Source organism: Schistocerca cancellata, chromosome 3 (assembly GCF_023864275.1).
Source record: "Schistocerca cancellata isolate TAMUIC-IGC-003103 chromosome 3, iqSchCanc2.1, whole genome shotgun sequence".
Lineage (NCBI taxonomy): Eukaryota > Metazoa > Arthropoda > Insecta > Orthoptera > Acrididae > Schistocerca > Schistocerca cancellata.
Window position 1 is genome coordinate 424,176,910 of NC_064628.1, and position 19,816 is coordinate 424,196,725.

At 44.8% G+C, this 19,816-nt stretch overlaps 1 protein-coding gene across 1 annotated transcript in view; it reads right to left on the reverse strand.

Moving 5' to 3' along the window:
- Positions 1 to 19,816, reverse strand: part of LOC126176352 (UNC93-like protein) — a 399,900-nt gene that overhangs the window by 173,680 nt on the left and 206,404 nt on the right. The gene's annotated exons all lie outside the window — the stretch shown is intronic.

Consider the following 19,816-nt stretch of genomic DNA (forward strand, 5'->3'; position numbering starts at 1 on the left):
GAGTGGAAGACTCATGTAAAATTCCAGAGATGAATTTAAATATTTATTTTCATAAAAATCCACTACACTGCATATCATTAATTTCCGAAGGTGAGTAAAGAATTGCGTTCTGAGTATAGAATTGTACTAGATTTACCTTTAAGGCAGTTGAAATTAAATTAATACTCAATTTTAAACACACTGTAACTTCACTATGGAACTGTAGTCACAAATCACGCTAGTACCGTTATATGTTGCTTTTCAGCCGGAACTTGTAGCCGCTACCCACAAGATGGTGCTGTACCACCGCACTTTTCTCTACTGTTTGTAATACGTCACTACTACACATTTAGCATGGTCGGAAGCAGTTGTAAAAATGTTGCGGTCGGAAGACATACCGTAGTGCTGATACCATATGCAGCTCGCACAACGTTCTGGCCACTTGCCGTGATGTTAATGACGCACAGGAGTAACAAGATTTTATGAAAATGCGTTACAACGACCTTCATGCGTAGTATTTATTTATTTCAATGTATCTGAAATGAAATCACGGCCACAGATCAAGGCCAAACAATGAGCTGCTCACTGTGTTATAATTACTATAGTGCCACTCAGTGTCAACTCACATAACCTGTAGTTGTCAGAATGCAGAAGACTGTCAACAGACCAATAGGCATATTTCGAAGGTCTGGCTGGCAGTACTCCGTAAGCTCGTAAATTTTCACTAAACAGTGGAAAGAGACGGCATCAAATGTATTCATGAAGTCTGAAAGCACGGCATGAACATGAGCGCTGATGTCTACAGTTCTGTGGACCTCGTGCACAAACAAAGCGAGCTGAGTTCCGCAAAATGTCTCTTTTTGGAATACATGTTGGTTTTTTACGGAGAGAATTTTCGTCCTCGGAAAACGTCAGCATAAAATATATATGTTGCACAATTCTACAACAGATTGACATCAGCGATAGAGGCCTATTATTATGTGCATCTCTCCTACGCGCTTCTTGGAAATGAACTGCGTGTTTTTCCAGCCGATACGTACCCTTCGTTGTTCCAGCAACCTACTATAAACTGCTGGTAGAAAGGAAATAAGATCTTTCGCATGATATTTGTAGAATTTTACAGGTATCTCTGCTCCTGATGCCTTTCCACTACTAAACGGTTGTAGTTGCATTTCTATTGCTCTATCAGCTATCTCAGTATCTGCCATTTCGATGTTCGTACGGTGACTGAAAGGGGGAGCTGCACTACTATCTTCCGCTGTGAAACAGTTTCGGAAGACCGAATCCAGTGCCGGCTGGTGTGGCCGAGCGGTTCTAGGCGCTACAGTCTAGAACCGCGCGACCGCTAAGGTCGCAGGTTCAAATCATGCCTTGGGCGTGGATGTGTGTCATGTCCTTAGTTAGCTTTAAGCAGTTCTAAGTTCTAGGCGACTGATGACCTCAGATATTAAGTCCCATAGTGCTCAGAGCCATTTGAACCGAATTCAGTACTTCGACCACAGAATTCAGTATTCCGATCTTTTCACTGTCATCTCCCAATTCGAAATCGGTTTGGCACCTGATTGGCTGAGTATATGGTTTCCATCCACTTACTGATTCTACGCAACACCAAGACCTCTTAAGGTTTTTAGTCTCGTAATTTCAAAACCTTTAAAAAAGTTCTCTTGCATCTTAGCGAGACTAGCACTCCTGAAAATAAAATAGAGCACTGTCTAGTTACAGTAATGCGAACACCTGCCAACAGTGTGAATATCCACCATTCGGAGTCCGGACGCTGCGAGACGTCCAGGACAGAGTCAGTGAGATTCTGAATGGCACCGAGAGGGACGTAGAGTCGTGCTGATTCCACTGCCGCGTCCATCTGCGATAGATTTTCACGGTTGAGGATCGATGGTGCTTTCGGTCCTATTGAGGAGGTCCCATTGATTCTCGACTGAGTTTAAATCACGTCAGGGGAGTACGGTAAACTCATTCTGGTGACCTCTAACCACTCACATAAACCACGAGCAGTGCGCCACGTCACGTTGCCCTGCTGGTAGATGCCACCATGATTAGCAAAAACAAATCGCATTTAGAGGTGGACATCGTCCCAGAGAGTAGATGCACACTTGTGTTGATCCATTATGTCTTCCATAATGACGAGATCACCCAACGAGTGCCTCGAAAACATTCCCCAGGAAAGAATGCTCCCTCTTCCAGCGTGGACTCTTCCGACGATTATTGTACTGTGTTTTCTGCCAGACGTTTCACGCCATACATCTGTCCGATGGGGCATAAAAAGTGATTCATATGAAAAAAGCCACCTGTCCTGACTAAGTGGACACCCAGTTGCGGTATTCGCTTGCCAATTCCAGCCATCGTCGCCTATGAACAGCAGCCAGCAAGGGTGCATAAAACAGGTATTTACTGCGAAGCCTGATACGCAGAAACGTTCGCAGAACGATCTTTGGGGAGACACTGTTGGTAGCCCTTGGTTCATCTGGGAGGTCAGTTGCTCAACATCTTCACCTCTGTTCGCTACTCATCTCCGCAGCCGTCGTTCACCTTTGTCATCTATGGCCATCTGTGGCCCCATACTGACACAAACTACGACTCATTTATTTTGCAATGATTCCTAGTCCTAAGAATCAGCGGCATTGTAAACACGTAATAAGATGTACCGATGTCTCTGTTGCACACGTCACAAATCTGAAATGTCAAGCAATAATTTCTCGACTGTTAAAGAGCTCAAGGCCTCTTACAGTGTCTACTTTAGGACCACGCACTACAGCCACAGTAACCCATCCATTACCACGTTGTGCGGTATCATTGTTCGTAAGCGTAAAATTCAATATACATCCACAAAACACTGAAGGGCCATGCAGTATTACTTAATACGGATTAATACGGACAACGGTGTAGGTGCACAAGTGATTTTGCATGGTCCTTCAGTGTTTTGTGGACTTGTACTGAATTTTAGTCTTACGAACAATTATGACGTACAACACGTTAATGGTCGGGTAACAGTGGCTGTAGTACGTGGTCCTAAAGTAGAGACTGTAGCAGGGCTTGGGTCTTTTAACAGTCGAGAAGTTATTGCTTATCGGACATGTCAGATTTGTGAGGTGTACAACAGAGACAGAGTCCGGGTCAGTATGGGTCTTCACCGATTATGGATAGCGCCATTTTTCCATGCAATGTATACTTTAACCGTCCACAGATTTAGCCATTTCGGAAATGTTTCCACTCTTGTCCTGAAAGTCAATGACCATACCATTTTGGATGTTAGATAAATCGCTCCATTTCCTCCCTCCACTGTTAAAGCTGCCGCTCACCGTCTATGAGTGGTAATTGCAAGTTGCCATCAAACATAGGTGGTGGTCGCATGTGAGTTGACCGTATATTAACCCTGAGCAACAACGTTACAGACGCCCAAATTAGGATTGTACTGACATGCTCTCGTATCCGAATTAGCTTGCTTGCCGTGTTAGGCATATGTAGAACGGTGCTGCGAGTGGACTTTCACGGTAGATCGAGCGAAACTGCGCTGTTGATCTTGACCACTGAGGCAACAAACTCGGAGCAGAGCTGGACAAAGACAGGAGCTCGGTGCCTTCTACTGGCTGACTGCACGATTCTATACGGCTTCCAGAGTTGCCAGGGGCGAAACCAGTGGGGCTTTCAGCCGAGATTTCATTAGCGACCGGCCCTGGATGAGGTGTGCCGGGAAACGTGGCTGAGGCAACTGGCACGAGGACGCTTTGCATCTGGACGACAGCTCAAAAGAAAGAAAAAGGGAACAAAAACACAACAAAGCTGTAAGGTCGCGGCTTTAAAACGACAATTAGGGTAGTAATTAGTTTGGGAGGGCGCTCCAGAGGCCGGCCGTACAGCGATGGCAATGCGGGGGAGTCGCGAGTCGATGGTACACGGCCGCAGTTAAAGCAAACGATGGCAGTGTTTTGTCCGCGCCACAGCTTGCGTGCGACGTGAGGCCATTTGCCGGGGGAATTACCTAACGCTGGATTTGCACTTTTTTTAGTAGCGCGCAGCGACAAAATAGAGATAAAAATTCCGCTCCAGTGCCTCTCGTGTCCTTATTACTTTGCTCTCGTGCTTCCGCGTCTCTGCAGGTACTTTGGCCGAGATATACAGTGATTACGTAATAAACGGAGAGAAAATTTCGGTACGTTTGACGCATTTCAAAGTTTGTTCGTTTAACAAAAAGTTGCTCAGTGCGACTGCCGACTGGAGCTTAATAATTGGCCGTGATGTTTTGCCCTCTTCTCTTTTTTGTTTTTTTGTTTTGTTTTTATAGCTGCTGAAGGCTGCTACTCCTCTTATATGAGACAGTGAAATCGACATCTACGTCCTCATTCTGCAAACCACTGCGATGTGCATTGTAGTCGGTACGCCACATTATACCAGTTGTCAGGACTTTCGCCCTTTCATTTCGCATATGGAGTGCAGGCAAGATTGTTTAAGTGTCTCTGTACTTGCTGTAATTACAGTCCGATTAAAATTACTTGATAGTTGACACTTCACGCGTTGGAGCTGGTTTCCTTCAATCAGAGCGGTGAACGTCAAGCCCAAACTGTTCGCCGTTGACAAACTGCCATACCTGGTCAGTTGACTTCCAATTATTTGCCCAGCGTACAACTTTGAACATGGCTGACGTCTGCAGCAACCGTATACACAAAATTTGAAAAATATGTAAAAAAATCAGCCAACGGGCTGCATAGGTTTTCTATATACCTTGACCAGGTTTTGTCACCTCCTGATGAAGTCACCCTTAGAGGTGACGAAACCTGGTCAAGGTATATAGAAAACCTAAGCAACCCGTTAGCTGATTTTTTACATATTTTTCCTCCTGATGAAGTCACCCTTAGAGGTGACGAAACCTGGTCAAGGTATACAGAAAACCTATGCAACCCGTTGGCTGATTTTTTACATATTTTTCATATTTGCCCGCCGTTCTTTCTTGATGTGTTTGGATCCCGAATCCTTTGGATCCCGAATCCTGGGTCTGATAACCACAGCAGAGAGGTACACACAAACACACACACACACACACGACCCTGACGAAATACGCATGTTTCGTGCACACCACTAATCAAACACTATTGGACCCCTCCGCACAAGAGTCGATTCAGCTTCACATATAGAGTTATAAAATCACCCACATCAGCTTACATTAGATAAGCTTCGCACAACACAATGAAATCAAATTTTTGTAGGCTGCATTTCATCGTTACGCCGGGGGTACCAGACTCATAAATATAACAACCAAATGCAGGCTAGTGGCGTAGTGCAGTGGTGAACATTTAAATCAAACAAGGTCGTACTTTCGACACTCTTCAAATGCGGCGAATTTTTCTTGATTTCTAAATTTAATCAAAAGATTTTGCTTATTATTTTTATTAGGTGTGCCATGCTGAGGCTCGCGTTGGTGCCGTTTGTAGGTTTCCGCCCTCTGTTGGAGGCCAGACGGTATCGTTTAGCTGGTATGGTTGCGGTTGTTTGTCCTCTTCTCGGGTTGACTGGCGCCACTCGGTTTCGCAAGTGTTGCCTGTCTGCTAGTGGCAGCAGCAGTGGTTACCGATATGCAGTAACTGTTGCCCTATCTCTGGGGCGACGTGGTTGTTTTGCCGGGTCGTGTGAGTGTCCGAGTTCGGCTGGGACAGAGGAGAAGCCAGGTCCGCGCAGTGCGTGAACACAGGGACTGCTGGCGTCACGCATGGACTGCCGGATGGAAGGGCTGTGGTTGCGAGGGTGCACGACCTCGTCGTAAACCGGATCCTGCAAGCTTTAATATGAGTGCATTTCAATCCAAGTTGAGAAACCTCCACTATTGTGATATCTCGCCATTCCGCAGTGACTTGGGTTCATGTTACTGCTTGTAGTGTCGCCGAGGCGAAGAGCAGCGACTGGAGTCTTGGGGAAGGAGGATCTGATTAGCTTTCCTCGACTTCTTATTACTATTTACTGCGTTCAACTTGTTACGATTTGTTCAACTAGCGGTAACTTTTCTTGGCTGGTGGCGGCTAACGCCCGAGTTATCTGCCCTGGGGGCTAGTGTATGTAACGGCAGCGTACGTTCCCTCGCCTTGCCGCTGCTGTCCGGTAAGACGTGTAGTTTTGACAGCTTTCATGATTGTAGGCCAGTTGGTGATTCTTCTGCTCTGGTGTTAGTGATTCTTTTCTCGTTCCAGACGCCCTAAACGCAGTATTCTGGGGACGTCGTACAGACCACCGGTTCTGGCTTAGGCGTATTGTTCCATCGTTGGATTTGGTTTTTCGGACATCAGGTAGCTTCAGCAACATTATCATTAGTCATCAGTTAGACTGCCACTAGTTTGAGTTACCATCTTGTGAAGTGAATGCAACCCTTGGCTGCTTATCTCATCGCTCGCGAAAGTGTTTGTTGCCGCACCTTCTCAGAGGTCGATTCCTGGAGCACCGTCTGGATCAGTTGCTTGCTTTTTTAATTACCTTTTGCTGTTGTATTTGCTGTTTTACGGCAGGTTTCAATTTTTTTTATATTATTGTCGTTCCTGACGTGTGAAGCCTTCAGTCGTGATTGTGGTCATTTGCTTTAAAATTCTAATTTGGTATTTGTATTTTAGCATTAAGCCTTAAAACCTTATTTACTTCCATTCCTGGCGTCTGATGCTTTCTGCTGTGTTTTGGCGACTTACCTTAATATTTCAATACTTGTAAGTTGAAAATTGCATCGAGTTCTTAAACAATTCTTAATATGTTGCCATTTCTGGAGTGTAAGGCCTTCAGCCGTGATTGTGGTTGCTTGCCTTAAAATTCTAATTTGGTATTTCTATTTACGAAGTAAACCTTTAAAACCTTATTTACTGCCATTCCCGGTGTCTGATGCCGTCTGCTGTGCTTGTGGCGACTTGCGTTTTATATTTCAATACCTGTAATTTGTAAGTTGCAGCGAGTTTTGAACAATTCTTAATTTATTGCCATTCCTGGCGTGTAAGGCCTTCTGCCCAGATCACAGTGGCTTGCTTTTAAGACATTATCTGTTGTATCTGTATTTAATCGCGATTTGCTGAATTGTAACTCACTAAAAACATGTGGTATTTTTATTTATTGTTGAGTCTGGAATTACTGATTTAAAATGAATTGTGTGTAACTGTAAAGGGCAACCAATAGTAACTGATTACAGCCCCGTCCTCAGTCGTAACCTAATCCTGCCTTCCCTTGACTACCAGGTTTCAGTAGGTTAATTTCTTTTATTTTTCTTGCTTTGTAGCGTCATTTTCTTCATTGTCTGAATTTTTTATTTGCTCTTATTTTCCTTCCTCTCAATCTCTCTTCCCTTAAAATCTGCCTGCATTGCACATAATCCGCAACCATGTGGCAAGCAGGAAACATGTTCAGTTGGTAACGCGGCATCTCGAGCAGCTCGTGGAGCCAGTCTGAAGAAAGCTTCAGATAAGCAATGACTGCGAGATATTACAGTTTGCTTCTAGCAATGAAACTGAATTTTTTCTGTCTTGAATTTGCGTGTAAAAGTTAGTTTTAATCGCCGTGAACAAATGGATTTTAGGCTCCTGCAGATTGCTGACCGCTGTTTTCCCGGTTACGTTACCCATCACGAGGTTGTGGTTCTGTTAGGATTTGAGTTTAAATTCGCGGCTACAAAACGCGCGTCTGCCGCAGCTCAGTCATTGGTCACTTAAAATCAAGTGTAGACAGAACATCTCGTATTTCCGTCGTATCTCACGACCGCCGTTTTCAACACTACTTCACGTTACACGTTAACAGCATTTGGGAACTGACCCGCTGTGTTTTTGTGCCGCAACCGAGCGGTGGCCGACAGCCAGTGTGACAACACTCTAGCGGTAAGTGACAGACATCAACTACCAAGTAATTTTAATCGGGGTATATTGTTGTCTTCACTAACTCTATGGGGGAATGTAACGTATTTCTAGATTCATTAGTTAAAGGTGGCTCTACAAACATTCGAAGTAGATTTTCAAACGATAGTTAACATCTTGTGAAGATATTACTAATTACAATAGATAAACTGTTCCTTCTTTAGCTTCATCTACTCTGGGCATATATCTTTGATGGTCTAGTGTAGTTTTCGTTTTGTTCTACAACACAAAACGTTATTTTATTTATATTACCAGACAAATCCCTTATTACCTTAGTAAGCCAAATTTCAACATATGTTTCATATCTTTGAAATCCTTTTGTCAACAGCTCAATAAATGACATATGCCCCACTGCTACATTAACTGTTATGCGAGAGTGATATCAATAGTTCCGTTAGTTAAGTACAGTGTTGTGGTGTGAACGTGCGTGTGTTGCCAGTGGTTCCTAACCTGGAGGTAATCACCCACTCAGGGGAAAATGAATCAAATACTAGCGTTAACACTTGACACAATTTGGTGGAGGATACAGCTTGTGAAATGAATATGTGAATAACGTCTTCCTCACAAAGTCCACCCACTATACACACACACACACAGACACACACACACACACACACACACACACACACACTCAACACACGCACACACACACACAAACAACACACACACAGTATGTGATTTGTACCCTTCACTAATGACAGTAAATCTGAGACATACTCATATGCTTAAATAGCTCGTGAAAATGGCTTCTCCGAGTTTTATGCAGTCCCCATGAATCAGAAATTGCGTCATTATTCACTTCCCAGCAGATAAACGATGTAATTGACAGCACAACACAACAGCAACTATGTAACGGCTATAAATTGCTGTTACACATACACAGTATTCAAATGGTTCAAATGGCTTTGAGCACTATGGGACTTAACATCTGAGGTCATCAGTCCCCTAGAACTTAGTACTTAAACCTAACTAACCTAAGGACATCACACACATCCATGCCCAAGGCAGGATTCGGACCTGCGACCGTAGCAGTCGCGCGGTTCCCGACTGAAGCGCGTAGAGCCGCTCGGCCACCGCGGCCGGCTACACAGTATTATTATTATTACTGCTGGTGGTAGTGCTGAGACACGCAGAACTTCCAGCCTGAAGTCCTCCAGTGTCTGCTATTGTAGAAGCAGCAGTCGAGTGATTTAGAAACAGTAAGTACAATATTACCGAGAGGAATGCTGTAGAGGAGACATCTTTTGTAACAAGTGTTGCCCTCAATGCGTTTAATTAGCTTTCTCAGAAGATGTTATAGGTAACACATACAGTGCACTGAGAACTGTATCATTATGTAAAAAGCAGTATCGTCAGTCTCTTTGACTCAGTAGTTCATGGTTTAATAAAACATCTACAAAAACTAAATGTCATCTATCTTTCATCATTAAAAAAAAAGTTACAAGATTTTTTTCATTCTTAAGTGAAGTTGGGTGATAATGATCATGGGGGTACCAGTAAATATCTGATTATACTTAGAGGTAATGCTCTCAAAACGTTGAAAGCCGTGTGCTAGGCAGAAACATGCGAAAATTCATGGCTGCGTTCTCGTGTTTCGGCCACGGTGGAAACTAAATTTCAACTCGAAAATTGTGAAACAAAACGTTAGACTGTTTGAATACTGTGAGCTTCATGGAGCGACGGTACTCGCAGTGATTGTCGATGTTAGAACTCTTTACGCATAACTGAATTTGAAATTATTGTCTAGTCTGCAACTTAGTGAACTGCCACGCCCATTAAACTGTCACTGCGGAGATTTTCAGATTGTTCATCGCTTATGCTACTGTCCCCGCCAGAACCGCGAATTCGCGATCGTGATAGCTATACATGGATAGACTGTAATTTTGCAATCGGCGAGTGGAAGTTAATACTGCTCACAGGACGTTGACAAGGGAATCGCTCCTGTAAGAGGCGTTATTGTCGTGCACATACGACACTGGATTTATGTAGTAACGATTACATCCGTCAAGCCTGTGACAAGAGAAACGTGACGAACGAAAATATTATCGCCTGGAAAATCGACTGAAAGCAAGAGAAGATATACGGTGCAGTTTTACAAATGATGGAACTACTTTAATTACGCCGCCAGCGCGAACGAGCTGCCGTTGACGTCACAACGCATCGACTTCAAATAGATAACCTACAATGCAAAACGCTCTCCCTTTATAGAGACTCAAAGCATTCCATATAGTTCGAATTGAAATTTATTTTTCTTTCGTAACAAACATTTCTTATTATTTGCTTTCCATAAAAATAAATGTAATTTCAGTTTATGATGTTCTTAATTAATGTGGACATTGTTGCTGCCTTCATTAATAGAGGACAATATTACCTGATACTTCTCCATTTCTCTTTTATTTTAACGTAGTTGTTATTTCATTTGTTAACTTATCTTTTGGAGGGCTGTGTTTTGACATATGTGGGCAGTGTTTTTATCAGGCGCATTTTCCTGCGATATGTGGCAATTCGCCTACGTTGTGGCGTCTGCCATTAGATTCAGAGCACTAGCCAATGTCAGCACGGCTGATCGTTAGTTATCGGGCGAAACTTTGAAACTGATGGCTGAACTCATGTGATCATTCCATTTCGTATCATTACTAATTGTTACACCCGGGCTGTTTTTAACTAGGTTGATCTCGACAGTGACACACTGACATTATAGTTTCGACCACTAAGTTACTTCATTTTGTGAAGTCCGAAATTTTATACCATATCTCTGAACATTTAAAGAAAGTTGCCAAACTTAACTATAGAAACATGTGGCCTCCGTGTAGGTTACTATTAACATTGTCTGCAAGGCAGTAATATACAACATGAACAGCAGCGATCCCAGCACACTTGCCTGGGACACACTCGAAGTTTCTTCTACAACTGTCGATGACTCTCCAACACAGATAACTTGTTGCATCTTCCCTAACAAACAGTTGATTTATGTCAGACGACAGGAAGAACGACGGGTTACTGCCTGTTGATACTATCACGAACGATAACGATATTGAGCACGAATGCTGAAAAGATTCTAAATATAATCAAACTGAAGACATTAGCAGGTAAGAGGACTTTTCGTCTCGTGAATAACACCGTCTTAAATTTTGAAATGCCACATAATGTTTCCGCAACTTAGGAGAAACGAGAGGAGATACAATTATTCTGTCAGGTTACTCGTATTAAACATTGACGATTCAAACTGATTTTCGATACTCTTAGCTTTAAATGTCAGGCGAAAAGGAAAAGGCGTGAAAATAGTAACAGCAGCAGCAGTATCACTACCATCGCAATCGTCATAATCTTCAATAGCGAAGGGAACAACAACAAGGTTCAAAATGGCTCTGAGCACTATGGGACTTAACTTCTGAGGTCATCAGTCCCCTAGAACTTAGAACTACTTAAACCTAACTAACCTAAGGACATCACACACATCCATGCCCGAGGCAGGGTTCGAGCCTGCGACCGTAGCGGTCACGCGGTTCCAGACTGAAGCGCCTAGAATCGCACAGCCACACCGGCCGGCTCAACAACAACGAGGGCCACAATATACACTCCCGGAAATTGAAATAAGAACACCGTCAATTCATTGTCCTAGGAAGGAGAAACTTTATTGACACATTCCTGGGGTCAGATACATCACATGATCACACTGACAGAACCACAGGCACATAGACACAGGCAACAGAGCATGCACAATGTCGGCACTAGTACAGTGTATATCCACCTTTCGCAGCAATGCAGGCTGCTGTTCTCCCATGGAGACGATCGTAGAGATGCTGGATGTAGTCCTGTGGAACGGCCTGCCATGCCATTTCCACCTGGCGCCTCAGTTGGACCAGCGTTCGTGCTGGACGTGCAGACCGCGTGAGACGACGCTTCATCCAGTCCCAAACATGCTCAATGGGGGACAGATCCAGAGATCTTGCTGGCCAGGGTAGTTGAATTACACCTTCTAGAGCACGTTGGGTGGCACGGGATACATGCGGACGTGCATTGTCCTGTTGGAACAGCAAGTTCCCTTGCCGGTCTAGGAATGGTAGAACGATGGGTTCGATGACGGTTTGGATGTACCGTGCACTATTCAGTGTCCCCTCGACGATCACCAGTGGTGTACGGCCAGTGTAGGAGATCGCTCCCCACATCATGATGCCGGGTGTTGGCCCTGTGTGCCTCGGTCGTATGCAGTCCTGATTTTGGCGCTCACCTGCACGGCGCCAAACACGCATACGACCATCATTGGCACCAAGGCAGAAGCGACTCTCATCGCTGAAGACGACACGTCTCCATTCGTCCCTCCATTCACGCCTGTCGCGACACCACTGGAGGCGGGCTGCACGATGTTGGGGCGTGAGCGGAAGACGGCCTAACGGTGTGCGGGACCGTAGCCCAGCTTCATGGAGACGGTTGCGAATGGTCCTCACCGATACCCCAGGAGCAACAGTGTCCCTAATTTGCTGGGAAGTGGCGGTGCGGTCCCCTACGGCACTGCGTAGGATCCTACGGTCTTGGCGTGCATCCGTGCGTCGCTGCGGCCCGGTCCCAGGTCGACGGGCACGTGCACCTTCCGCCGACCACTGGTGACAACATCGATGTACTGTGGAGACCTCACGCCCCACGTGTTGAGCAATTCGGCGGTACGTCCACCCGGCCTCCCGCATGCCCACTATACGCCCTCGCTCAAAGTCCGTCAACTGCACATACTGTTCACGTCCACGCTGTCGCGGCATGCTACCAGTGTTATAGACTGCGATGGAGCTCCGTATGCCACGGCAAACTGGCTGACACTGACGGCGGCGGTGCACAAATGCTGCGCAGCTAGCGCCATTCGACGGCCAACACCGCGGTTCCTGGTGTGTCCGCTGTGCCGTGCGTGTGATCATTGGTTGTACAGCCCTCTCGCAGTGTCCGGAGCAAGTATGGTGGGTCTGACACACCGGTGTCAATGTGTTCTTTTTGCCATTTCCAGGAGTGTATAATGCGAAGCAACATCGTCGTTTGAAGTAAATATAACAAAAATACCTACTGCAGGGCTTTTAGTACGTCTCAAAACACGCATATAAGAGTCTACATTTGGTTCAAAATCAGTTTAAATTTCCTTTACTTCACGTCTACGGTCACAATTTTTGTCATCAGTCTACTAGTTTCGGTCGATAATGACCATTACAGACTTCATTGATTGTATCCCTCTTTGTTTTACATCGTACAATTAATAAGTGAAGAATATGTGTACGCCTACAGTAGCGACATCTGGCGAAATGCTACACAAACGTTTTGTGGCTACTTTACGGCAGTTTGTTTTGAACAGTAGTGCTGCTGACAAGATGACTCTTGTATGCATATATATATATATATATATATATATATATATATATATATATATATATATATATATATATATATATTTGATGATGCTGGCTATGATTTTGTGTTTAGCATTTCACGATGCCACTATGGCTACCGTATATTAGGGCACGTTTGTATAAAACATATATGCCTCTTTATATTTAAGCCCACAAATGCGCTTGTATGTCAATATTACTTTTCATTATGGTCTATTTTATTGTTTTAAGCTGTAGACAATCGTCTAGTGTATCTATGTTTTCCCATACTTTGCTGCAGACCTGAAAACGTTCATTATAGACCGAAACTGGAAGTCTCATGGCAAAAAATTTGTGACCATAGGCGTGAATTAAAAAAAAAGAATTATTCTATATGCGGGTCACTGTTCAATTTGCGACCATGTAGCAGCCTGCACAATCTGTTTTGTAGTGAGAATATGAGGTGAATAAGCATATCTCGTAAAGAAGTCTTCCGTAAAAGTTTTTACGTTGAATATAGAGTTTCGGAATTAAAGACATTTACAGATACAAGAGAACTTTTGTCTATGCACTCATTGTTAGTAGAGCCACAAAACGTTTTCATATGGTTTGTTATACATCGTCAAAATGGTCTGAGTTATATTAAGTTAAAGTCATCTCCTCCGTTTCTAGAGCTTGCAAGAGTGTTAAAAGTACCTTCATAAATTTCATCATATTTATATTAACACTTGTATAGGAACTCAGCACTTACAGAAATTTACATTACTGACATTCTAACAACGCCTTTCCGATGTAACAAAAAACACATAAGGCAAAATAAAATTTACCGGCTACAGAACAGTCATACGTAGGCAGTTAAATGTCTTTACATAATTTTGGCCATGTGTTGATGTGACAGAAAATAGGAACTCTTGAAATCTCGACCTTGAGTGGATGCTTTTAAGCATCTCTGTGACTTGATACAGTCGTTGTTAAATTGAAACATCCCAATGGCTAGTTTTTGAAGTCGAGTTCCCGGTGTGTCCGCTTAAAGCACACAGTGAAGAAAATTGTCACATTTTCAGCCCGACAGAATTCGATATCATAGTACAGTATTACTCGATGAAAAACCCAAAATAGGTCGAAAAAGGGGACTTAATTTGCAACGAAGAGAGAAGCAGAGCGATGCGGAAAAATGTAAAGCTAGTAGAAAGTTCTTGCTGAATCGAGTGAGGAACATGAAGAAAAATATAATAAAATCAGAAATGAAACGAAAAATTTATTTGACTGGGCACACAGCTCTTAAATAGACACACATAGATCTTCAGTGGACATGTTTAGCATCAGAGCTTTGTTTTTGTAAAAGAATAGTAAATAGATGTCATTAAAGTGTCTTGCGAAATAAATCTGTTAACTGTAGATAAAAGAGCGATACAGAAAAATCAAATGTATGAAAAATGAGTATTTGTAGTTTCGTCTTGTATGCGTTCCTATATTACTCATTCGATTACGCAGAGACGTGTGTGAATGGTTATGCTGACGCCCGCGAAGGTTTCTGTGAGGGTAAGAAGCACCTACCATACGTAAGTCTGCGATTCTAAAGGGGTGGCATGAAAGGTAAACTCTGAAAGGTCCGGAGCAGTTTCATTAAAATTTTCTATACACATGACTTATTATTTGCATTATTACACTCTAAGAAAAATAAAGACACATCACGAAGGACTTAACCGAACGAGGTGGAATCCTGTAGATGTGGTGTACATTTACAGATAAACAAATGATTACAATTTCAGATATATTGGATGCCTTGTTAAAAAAATAAAAAATAAAAAAAGAGCTTCACGAATTGAGCAAGTTAATAACGTGTTGGTGCGTGCAGGTCCAGCAAGTCAATAACGCCTTGGTACGTATACCTCTGATCCTTATGCAAGCCGTTATCGGCTTGAGATTGATTGATAGAGTCGTTGGATGGTCTCTTGAGGGATACCATGCCAAATTTTTTCCAACGGGTGTGTTGGGTCGTCAAAATCCCGATCCGTTTGGATATTCCCGCCCACACTGCTACAAACGTTCTGAGTTGGATACAGGTCCTGCAAACTTGCTGGCCGGGGTAGGGTTTAGCAAGCATGAAGATATGCAGTAGAAATTCTTGCCGTGCGCGGCGGGCATTACCTTGCTGAAAAAATGCAAGCCCAGGATTGCTTGCCAACAAATGAAACAAAACTTGGAGCACAGTACTGTCGACGGACCAGTGTGCTGTAAGGGTATTGCGGATGACAACCAAAGGGGTCCTGCTACGAAATAAAATAGCACCTCAGACCGTAACTCGTGTCTGTCAAACCGTACGGCGGGCAAGAGTCATGTTGAGATCCCACTGCTGTCTGGGGCGTCTGCAGACACGTATTCGCTGGTAATTCGGACTCAGTTCGAAGTGGAATTCATCACTGAAGACAATTCTACTGCAGAAAATGAGACGCCAGGCAGAATTTTCCCGACACCACTGCAGACGGGCTCGTTGGTATAAAGTGGTCAATGCCGGCGAAGAAGGGGTGCTATGAACTCAGCCCTCTTTCTGTCAGGCACGTGTTAATGGTCTTTGTTGTCACTGAACTACCAGCATCGATGATTAAGATGACTCCGCGGCTCTGAGTAACTCTCTAACGATGCTCGGTCCTCACGCTCTGTCTCGTGTCTAGGTGGACTGCTTCTTTCTTGCCGCTGTGTTCGGTCAAGGGTCACCCATTCCTGCCATCATCGTTGAATAGCGTCCTCGCATCACTTCAAATGTCGAGCGTATGTGGGCAAAGTGGTGGTCAAAAAACTAGTGAAGAGTAAAAAGGAAGTATTACATTCAATATCTGTGATTATAAAATACACTACTGGCCATTAAAATTGGTACACCACGAAGATGACGTGCTACAGACGCAAAATTTAACCGACAGGGAGGAGATGCTGTGATATGCAAATTATTAGCTTTTCAGAGCATTCAACAAGGTTTGCGCGGGTGGCTACACCTACAACGTGCTGACATGAGGAAAGTTTCCAACCGATTACCCATACACAAACAGCAGTGTACCGGCGTTGCCTGGTGAAACGTTGTTGTGATGCCTCGTTTAAGGAGGAGAAATGCGTAACATCACGTTTCCGACTTTGATAAAGGTCGGATTGTAGCCTGTCGCCATTGCGGTTTACCGTATAGCGACATTGCTGCTCGCGTTGGTCGAGATCCAATGACTGTTAGCAGAATATGGAATCGGTGGGTTCAGGAGCGTAATACGGTATGCCGTGCTGGATCCCAACGGCCTCGTATCACTAGCAGTCGAGATGACAGGCATCTTATCCGCATGGCTGTAACGGATCGTGCAGCCACGTCTAGATCCCTGAGTCAACAGATGGGGACGTTCGCAAGACGACAACCATCTACACGAACAGTTCGACGACGTTTGCAGCAGCATGGACTACCAGATCGGAGACCATGGCTGCGGTTACCCTTGACGCTGCATCACAGACAGGAGCGCCTGCGATGGTGTACTCAACGACGAACCTGGGTGCACGAATGGCAAAACGTCATTTTTTTCGGATGAATCCAGCTTCTGTTTACAGCATCATGGTGGTCGCATCCGTGTTTGGCGACATCGCGGTGAACGCACATTGGAAGCGTGTATTCGTCATCGCCATACTGGCGTATCACCCGGCGTGATGGTATGGGTTGCCATTGGTTACACGTCTCGGTCACCTCTTGTTCTCTTTGACGGCACTTTGAACAGTGGACGTTACATTTCATATGTGTTACGACCCGTGGCTCTACCCTTCATTCGATCCCTGTGAAAGCCTACATTTCAGCAGGATAATGCACGACTACATGTTGCAGGTCCTGTACGGGCCTTTCTGGATACAGAAAATGTTCGACTGCTGCCCTTGACAGCACATTCTCCAGATCTCTCACCAATTGAAAACATCCGGTCAATGGTGGCCGAGCAACTGGCTCGTCACAATACGTCAGTCACTACTCTTGATGAACTGTGGTATCGTGTTGAAGCTGCATGGGCAGCTGTACCTGTACACGCCATCCAAGCTCTGTTTGACTCAATGCCCAGGCGTATCAAGGCCGTTATTACGACCAGAGGTGGTTGTTCTGGGTACTGATTTCTCGGGATCTATGCAACGAAATGGCGTGAAAATGTAATCACATGTCATTTCTAGTATAATATATTTGTCCAATGAATACCCGTTTATCATCTGCATTTCTTCTTGGTGTAGCAATTCTAATGGCCAGTAGTGTATAACCAGCTACCAAAAGCGACATTTCTAGACAGAGATACTGAAAGTGAAAAATGGATTGACGGTGGCGATGATTGCATTTAAACATAACACGTTACTCTCTCTCTCTCTCTGTGCGTGTGCGTGTTTGTTTGTGTGTGTGTGTGTGTGTGTGTGTGTGTGTGTGTGTGAGCGCGCGCTTGTATGTGGGTGCTTGTGTGTTTGGCTGGTGTTGTAGCCTTCGCAATGAAACGTAATTTGGCTGTACTTAGGGAGTTACCGCGCTAACCCTGGCTTAGCAGCTGGTTTTAGCATGTCAGGCGAGCGCTCACTCGCGGCAGAGTGCACGCGTTAAGCATTTATTCGGTGCCGCGTGCAGACTTGGCCGTGCGGTGCGCGGCGTGTGGTTTGCGGTGGCGGCCTTAATTGCTGCTGCGTGCGCCAAGCCACGCCTCCCACGCCGGCGCCGAGTTTGCAAGTGCGTTACCGCGGGTTCGCGGCCTACCGGTTGTCTCGCAGTCGTTGAGTACTTGCTGCGGCGCAGTCAGGCGCCTCTACACTGCAGGGGAGTTCACACGCGCCACCCGTGTGTGTGTGTGTGTGTGTGTGTGTGTGAAGGAGAGAGAGAGAGAGAGAGAGAGAGAGAGAGAGAGAGAGAGGGAAGAGAGAGAGAGAGAGAGAGTGAGGGACAGAGAGAGAGATAATATCGCGCGGCTGATGTCATAAATACAATATGCCTATACAGTCTGACGTCGGAAATTTGAAAGGCAATTAACGTTAGCGAGAAAAATCTAAAACTATCGGTTTTGACGACGAGATTGTAATTTTGTCAGAAACAGAAAATTATTTCGAATATCAGCTATGTGGGATGGATGGCGTCGTGAAAAGAGGTAAACATTCATGTAATCGAATGCAGTCGAATCACATGAAACGATGGTGAACGAATTAAATTTGGTAATGGGCCACTAAATGCAATAGATGATTTTTTGTTACTTAGACAACAAAACAACTGAAGATGGCCAAATTAGAACTGGAAATGTCAAAATAAATGAATATGGGAAAGTGAAATTTGTTAAAATTTCGAAGGTAAATAACTCCCCTGGAGTGTAGCCTTGTTCGGCAGTATTTTGTATGTGATTAGCATTTCAGACAAAAAGAGAACAGAAGACACTGACATTTTGTGCTACAGGAGAATGCTACAGACTAGATGGGTGCATCAGATAACTAATAAGGTACAGACTCGATTTGGGAGAAAAAAAAATTATGCTACAATTTAACTGAAAGATTGTGTTGGCTAGAAGGACACGTCCTGAGTGAATGAGTGAAAAGAAATAGTTAATTTTGGTCAATCATGTAAGTTTAGGGGCAAGGGACTGTAAAAAGTGTAGGTGGTAACCAAGGTTTGCTTGCAGTATCCGTAATGAAGAACGAGGGACGTACCATTAGTAACACAACACTTTTTCCCTCGTCCAATTTCAGTTGAAAAAAATTGGAATTTGCTGTGGCACTTCGTGGTACACTCCTGGAAATTGAAATAAGAACACCGTGAATTCATTGTCCCAGGAAGGGGAAACTTTATTGACACATTCCTGGGGTCAGATACATCACATACATCACATGATGCCATTTCCACCTGGCGCCTCAGTTGGAGCAGCGTTCGTGCTGGACATGCAGACCGCGTGAGACGACGCTTCATCCAGTCCCAAACATGCTCAATGGGGGACAGATCCGGAGATCTTGCTGGCCAGGGTAGTTGACTTACACCTTCTAGAGCACGTTGGGTGGCACGGGATACATGCGGACGTGCATTGTCCTGTTGGAACAGCAAGTTCCCTTGCCGGTCTATGAATGGTAGAACGATGGGTTCGATGACGGTTTGGATGTACCGTGCACTATTCAGTGTCCCCTCGACGATCACCAGTGGTGTACGGCCAGTGTAGGAGATCGCTCCCCACACCATGATGCCGGGTGTTGGCCCTGTGTGCCTCGGTCGTATGCAGTCCTGATTGTGGCGCTCACCTGCACGGCGCCAAACACGCATACGACCATCATTGGCACCAAGGCAGAAGCGACTCTCATCGCTGAAGACGACACGTCTCCATTCGTCCCTCCATTCACGCCTGTCGCGACACCACTGGAGGCGGGCTGCACGATGTTGGGGCGTGAGCGGAAGACGGCCTAACGGTGTGCGGGACCGTAGCCCAGCTTCGTGGAGACGGTTGCGAATGGTCCTCGCCGATACCCCAGGAGCAACAGTGTCCCTAATTTGCTGGGAAGTGGCGGTGCGGTCCCCTACGGCACTGCGTAGGATCCTACGGTCTTGGCGTGCATCCGTGCGTCGCTGCGGTCCGGTCCCAGGTCGACGGGCACGTG